Source organism: Cajanus cajan, chromosome 9 (assembly GCF_000230855.2).
Source record: "Cajanus cajan strain Asha chromosome 9, NIPB_CcT2T_4, whole genome shotgun sequence".
Classification (NCBI taxonomy): Eukaryota; Viridiplantae; Streptophyta; class Magnoliopsida; order Fabales; family Fabaceae; genus Cajanus; species Cajanus cajan.
Window position 1 is genome coordinate 22893112 of NC_138525.1, and position 6258 is coordinate 22899369.

Consider the following 6258-nt stretch of genomic DNA (forward strand, 5'->3'; position numbering starts at 1 on the left):
TGTGTTAACATAAAAGATACATATATAATTTCATGAAAAAAAGAATATAACGTGGTTTTATAAAAACAAAGAATAAAAAATAAATTTAATGTATGAGGATCGAAAAAATCGACGTTTGATTGACACATTGAGCTATAATTATGCCGTCATTCAAGGAATATGAATTGAAAGGAAATAATAATTACAGAGACCATATGTTAAAATAGACACATTGACTGTGATTGTTTGCTTTTAATTATTAAAGATCACATGATCAGTTCCGAAAACAAAGAGGACTTTCTTATTTGATACTGCCTTTTTTCTTAATACAAAAATTAATATAAAAGGAAGTAAAACATAATAAAATGATCATTGGCCTGTGGTGTCAGATATGAAACGTTAATTATTGGGAAAAGTGAAATTATATTTCTTAAACAAGTTCTCTTCTATTCAAATTTTAATTTTGAAATATAAATTATGTTTAGAATAAAATACTCATCTTATATATATTTATAAAGATTAATTATTATTTTTAACTGTGAATACTTTATACTAATATCATGAAATTATAAAAAAAAATGAAACATCAATATATATAGTAAAATATTTTAAAAGAATAACAGACAAAGAGACAAATTGTAATAACTCGTCTTGATCATAACATTTATGAATCATCTATTATAAGCACTGGAATGACTAATGTACTTAAGATTATATACTCGCAATATTTAGATATGTACACTATAGCATGTATATAAATATAAGTGTAATTAAAAACAATTCTTCAAGTATATATAGTATGTACAGTCATTTAGTAAAATACAATATAAATATTAAGTTGTCGATTAAGTAACACCCATATAAACCAACAAAAATAGTAAAAAGAATGCACTGCCAACAGAATATGGCCCAGTAACAACTCCAAAAGTCCACTCCAACTAGCCTTGTCTTGCTTTTATAACGATCATGATTATCACAATCCAAATCGCATGAAAACACACAAGGGTAAATTAGGTTCTAAAAAGAATATAAGTAAAGAAATGAAACATCTATACTACCCACTAACATGCAAACCATCCAATTAACAGCTCATGGCTCACATCATACAACAATCAACAAAATACCAACATGTTTGAAAGCTAAACACCCAAGCAATTCAAACAGTCACCATAATCATACCATACAACAAGGTATTCATTTAGTGCATATGAACAACAATCAACTCACCCCACATCACATGCACACACCATAATTAATGTGTCGTCACGCATTCACTTAAAGAGATTTTCTCACACCTGAGCAGTCTAAGTGGTTTGTCCCCATTGAACTAACCTGGTCATTTTCACACCCAATATGCCTGCTAGATCAACAACTAAAATGGGATACCAATCCCTCCTCTTATTTCTTATGTATCATCATTTACACTAAGAAAGTCTGGTTCCACCATAAGGACTAATAATATGGTTGGATATAGATGTACTATGATCATGACATGCATTACCAAGTTACTTATGAAATTAGTCCACTAACTATCCTTAAGGAACAACAACTTTTTCAATAATTAGTTAAAGGTGGTAACCCTCGACTTCATACTTTACTCCATATTGACTAAAAACCTAGGGGAGACTCACAAAATCCACTCTAAGAGTTTCACACCTACTTAAGAAAGGTTTCCAATGACTGACCTCCTAAAGTGCCACAACAAAATTCTCTACATGGGATCTTCAACTTTCAAAAACAACATCTCTCCTCTAATCCTAAGCCAATCAACATGCTTTAATGCCCACAACATTATTAACATCAACATCTCAACATACATCATCTATATATATTACCCTAGGTCAATACATATAAAGATCAAATCACATTATTCCAGTATAGCAAACCAATGCCTATCAACTCATTCAAGAATAACATATCAATGCTCAACATTTCAATCAAGTATAACATACCAATGCTTAACAACAATTCAACCATACAAACATCTACATATATTATCCTATATCAATATATATAGAACTACCATTATCATACAATGTACAACATGTAATAGAGTTAATAATTCTATCCATGTTCACCCTACAACTCACTGAGCAACAAGCATTCATAAGGCAATCTGTGCCTGTCAAAACATACCTTGCACCCAGCGTCATTGAGGTAGGAAGTCCTCTGCCTCGCTAATGCTTGGCACCACTCAACCTACACCTAACGTGGCTAAGGTAGGGAACCCTTGGGACCTCATGCCTGGCATAGAAAAATTCCACCCCTAGCCTCATGTCAATTCAAGACGATTCTTTCTGCTTATGCTCGATGCCACTCATTTGGCGTTTGACGCTAATCCAGGCAGAGACAATTCCCTCACCTTACATCTGGCACCATTTAAACTATGTTTGATGCCACTTCAACTTGAGACAATTCTCTCTCCTCATGCTTAGTGCCACCAATCTTACGCTTGATGTGAGTAGAATAGAGACCCTTATTTGAAGGCATGCCCGACACCATGATGACATGCCCAACACCACATCAAAAATATGCAAATGAAAATCATGAATTTGCACTCTAAGATATGAAAATTAACCCAAACCAAACATGCAATGCCACATATCATGCAAATACAACATAAGCAACTCAATTCCAATCCCAACAACAAAATGCAACAATAGTATGGGTTATTCACCAAAATCCACTTCTACGAACTCACAACACCAAGGTTCATCAAGTAATCAATTTCATCTCAAAATCATACATATAATCATGCATTCAACTCATTCAAAATACATTCAACCATCAATTTATCAAGATTCAAGTTCTAGCTTCCATTACCTCAAAATCAAAGTGGAAAAGAGGAAGAAAGGAGAATAAACTCCAAGCTCCACTGAAGAATTCCACACCAACTCCGATTCTTAGCTCCAAGCTTTGAACCACCGTCCAACAACAATCCTCACGCATCAGAGGAATCCAGGAGTGTCGCCACCCGCCGAAACGGACCTTGGCATTCGCGACGATGGTCATGACTCGTTTTAAAGTTTTGGAAAGTGGTGGATTGTTAGAACGACTTATTCTCAAACTGAGACCTTGTCGAACTAACAATTTTATTAAAATGATTCACCAATCCATGTTAATCCCAAGCGGGACCCTCCATGGATTAGTAGTTTTCGCAAAAGGTAGGGTTCTTGGAGTCGCCACCAATATTTTACTCAAAACATTGGAAAAAGATTTAAGGCAATTGATTTTATAAATCAACTTTGGCCATTACAACCAGAGTTGGGTAAGGGAGTCGGTTACGTGCGGGGAAGGTGTTAGCACCCCACAACGCCCCTTTCGGGTTCCCTATGACGGATTATTTATTAAATAATAGCGTAAAATTACTAAATTACCCCTATTTTTTATAAACGATTATATATTAAATATCTACATGATGACGAATTTAAATATGCAACAATCAGAAAGCGGTAAAAGAAGGGATTTTTAGAGAAGAAACCTCTTGAAGCGTGCTTTTTATATATCAATGAAGTTTAGGAGGCTTTTTGGCGCTCCCTCCCTCTACAAGCTCGCTCGCTCCTTCCTAAAAAATAATTTTTACTATGGAAATCCAAAAGATTTCCCTTCGACTAAGTTCGAGACTCAAGCAAATGGCTCGTGACTCAAGAACTTCGTCGGATCAACTCCCAGAGAGATTTCTAGGGCAGAACACTGCTCAAAAACCCCAGAATACTCAAGGAGGGAGTCAAAACTGTGTGTAAAAGTCCCCAATGACGTCCAAATGACGTCCTATTTATAGGGATGAGGCGCAGTACGGCCCCTGGGATCAATACGGCCCGTATTGAGTTTTTGTACTTCAATACGGCCGTATTGAATTCAGTACGGCCGTATTGAAATACAGAAACTTCAATACGGCCGTATTGGTTTCAGTACGGCCGTATTGTAGTACAAAATGTGCAATACGGCCGTACTGAACTCCAAGGAGGCCGTATTGAGCTCCAAACCTCCCACTTTCTTATTTTTGGCTACTCTAAGACCTCTAAACCTACAGATAGTCATCCTATGGTCTTCTGGGAGTCCTTCTGGCTGACTTTCCTTTGATCTTTGAGAGTCTTCGAGTCTTATTTCCGACCCGGACAATTTTAGGGGGTTACTTAGTCAAACGGCCTTTTGGTGTACCGTTTGATAAGTAAAGGAGTTGACCCAATTGTCCGGGGAATAAGCCATCCTTTCGACTTGTAGTGTCTTCAGGTGGGAAAATTGTTGAGTAGCCTCTCCAGGTTGAGTTTGCCCTCTCCAGGGTGAGTATTAGTCGTCGCCTCTCCAGGCTCATGCATACCTCCGTGTTCTTGACAACCTCGGGGTAGCTGAGTACCGCCTCTCCAGGCTATACCAACGTGTTCTTGACAACCTCGTGGTAGTTGCATACCTCCGTGTTCTTGACAACCTCGGGGTAGCCGAGTACCGCCTCTCCAGGCTATACCAACGTGTTCTTGACAACCTCGTGGTAGTTGCATACCTCCGTGTTCTTGACAACCTCGGGGTAGCCGAGTACCGCCTCTCCAGGCTATACCAACGTGTTCTTGACAACCTCGTGGTAGTTGCATACCTCCGTGTTCTTGACAACCTCGGGGTAGCCGAGTACCGCCTCTCCAGGCTATACCAACGTGTTCTTGACAACCTCGTGGTAGTTGCATACCTCCGTGTTCTTGACAACCTCGGGGTAGCCGAGTACCGCCTCTCCAGGCTATACCAACGTGTTCTTGACAACCTCGTGGTAGTTGCATACCTCCGTGTTCTTGACAACTTCGGGGTAGCCGAGTACCGCCTCTCCAGGCTATACCAGCGTGTTCTTGACGACACTGGCAGTTGCATACCTCCGTGTTCTTGACAACCTCGGGGTAGCGTGAGTTTGCCCTCTCCAGGGATTTGTGATGATTTTGTCTCCACAGTCCACGATGCTGCTTCGACGATTGTTTTTGATTTTTGTGCCACTGAGGGCTGGATAAAGCAGGGATCCGTCTAGGGGATGTGCAGTTACTCATAGGTTCTTGTGTCCCAACTTTCCATTGCGTAGTTGGTGCCCATTGAGGAATTTCTGTTTCCTTGGGGTGTAGACACGAAGATGCTCTTTCTGATGTGAGCGATGCCTTATGATTGGCTGACGTCCTTTCGACGATGGTGGAGTATCCCGGTTATCCTTATTCGGGTGACTCTTTTTGGTTTTCTGATCTTGTTGCCTCTGTGTAGGCTGTTATCCGCTGGGGGATTCTATTGTGATGATCTTGATTGGCCTCTTCTGTTAGGCGGATTATCTTGACGTTTGATGTTTGGCTGAGAGCCGGATTCCACTTGGGGAATGATTATTTGTCTTTTGTGATTTTTCTTGAAGGGGTGCCTCTGAGTAGGCGAGTGGGGATTTAAAGTTTATATATCCCAGAGTATTATTTAGAAAGCCTCTTCAGGCTTAGCTTCACTCATCGCTTGAGTTGGAAAGCTATCCTCCACTGAGGAGGTCATAGTCCTTTCGACTCGGATATTCTGTTTAGACGATCAAGCCCTCCTTGGGGAATCTTGCTGATCTTGGTTTGATAGCTTTCACTGGGGAATTTGGTCCGTGAGTGGAAGCTGAGATATCTCTGGGGAGTATTATTTCGGCGAGCCTCTCCAGGCTCAATTATTCTGAGAGAGTATTATTTCAGCAAGCCTCTCCAGGCTCAATTATTCTCAGAGAGTATTATTTCGGCAAGCCTCTCCAGGCTCAGTTATTCTGAGAGAGTATTATTTCGGCAAGCCTCTCCAGGCTCAATTATTCTGAGAGAGTATTATTTCGGCAAGCCTCTCCAGGCTCAGTTATTCTGTACGATGTGATTGATTTTCTAAATCTTTTGCCTTTTTTGTCGTTTTTGGCTTTTTCTATATTTTTGCCTTTTTTGTCGTTTTTTGGCTTTTTCTGTATTTTTGCCTTTTTTGTCATTTTTTGGCTTTTTCTGTATTTTTGCCTTTTTGTCGTTTTTTGGCCTTTTCTGTTGACTGTTGTCATACACAAGCAATTTTTCTATTTTTCTATTTTATGCAATTGCCTCATGCATGATAAGGTCTTTGAATGTGCAACTAATGTGTGTGTGATGCACAAATGCAAGTTTGATTATTTTATTAATGCTTTTTTTTTTTTTTTTTTTTTTTAAATGAATGACTCTCCCTATCCTCCTTTTCTTGGAGTAATTTCTGTCGTCGACGTGAGGGAATATCTTTGTGAGCCTTTTTCACAGGAGATTACGGATTTTATAGGAACCC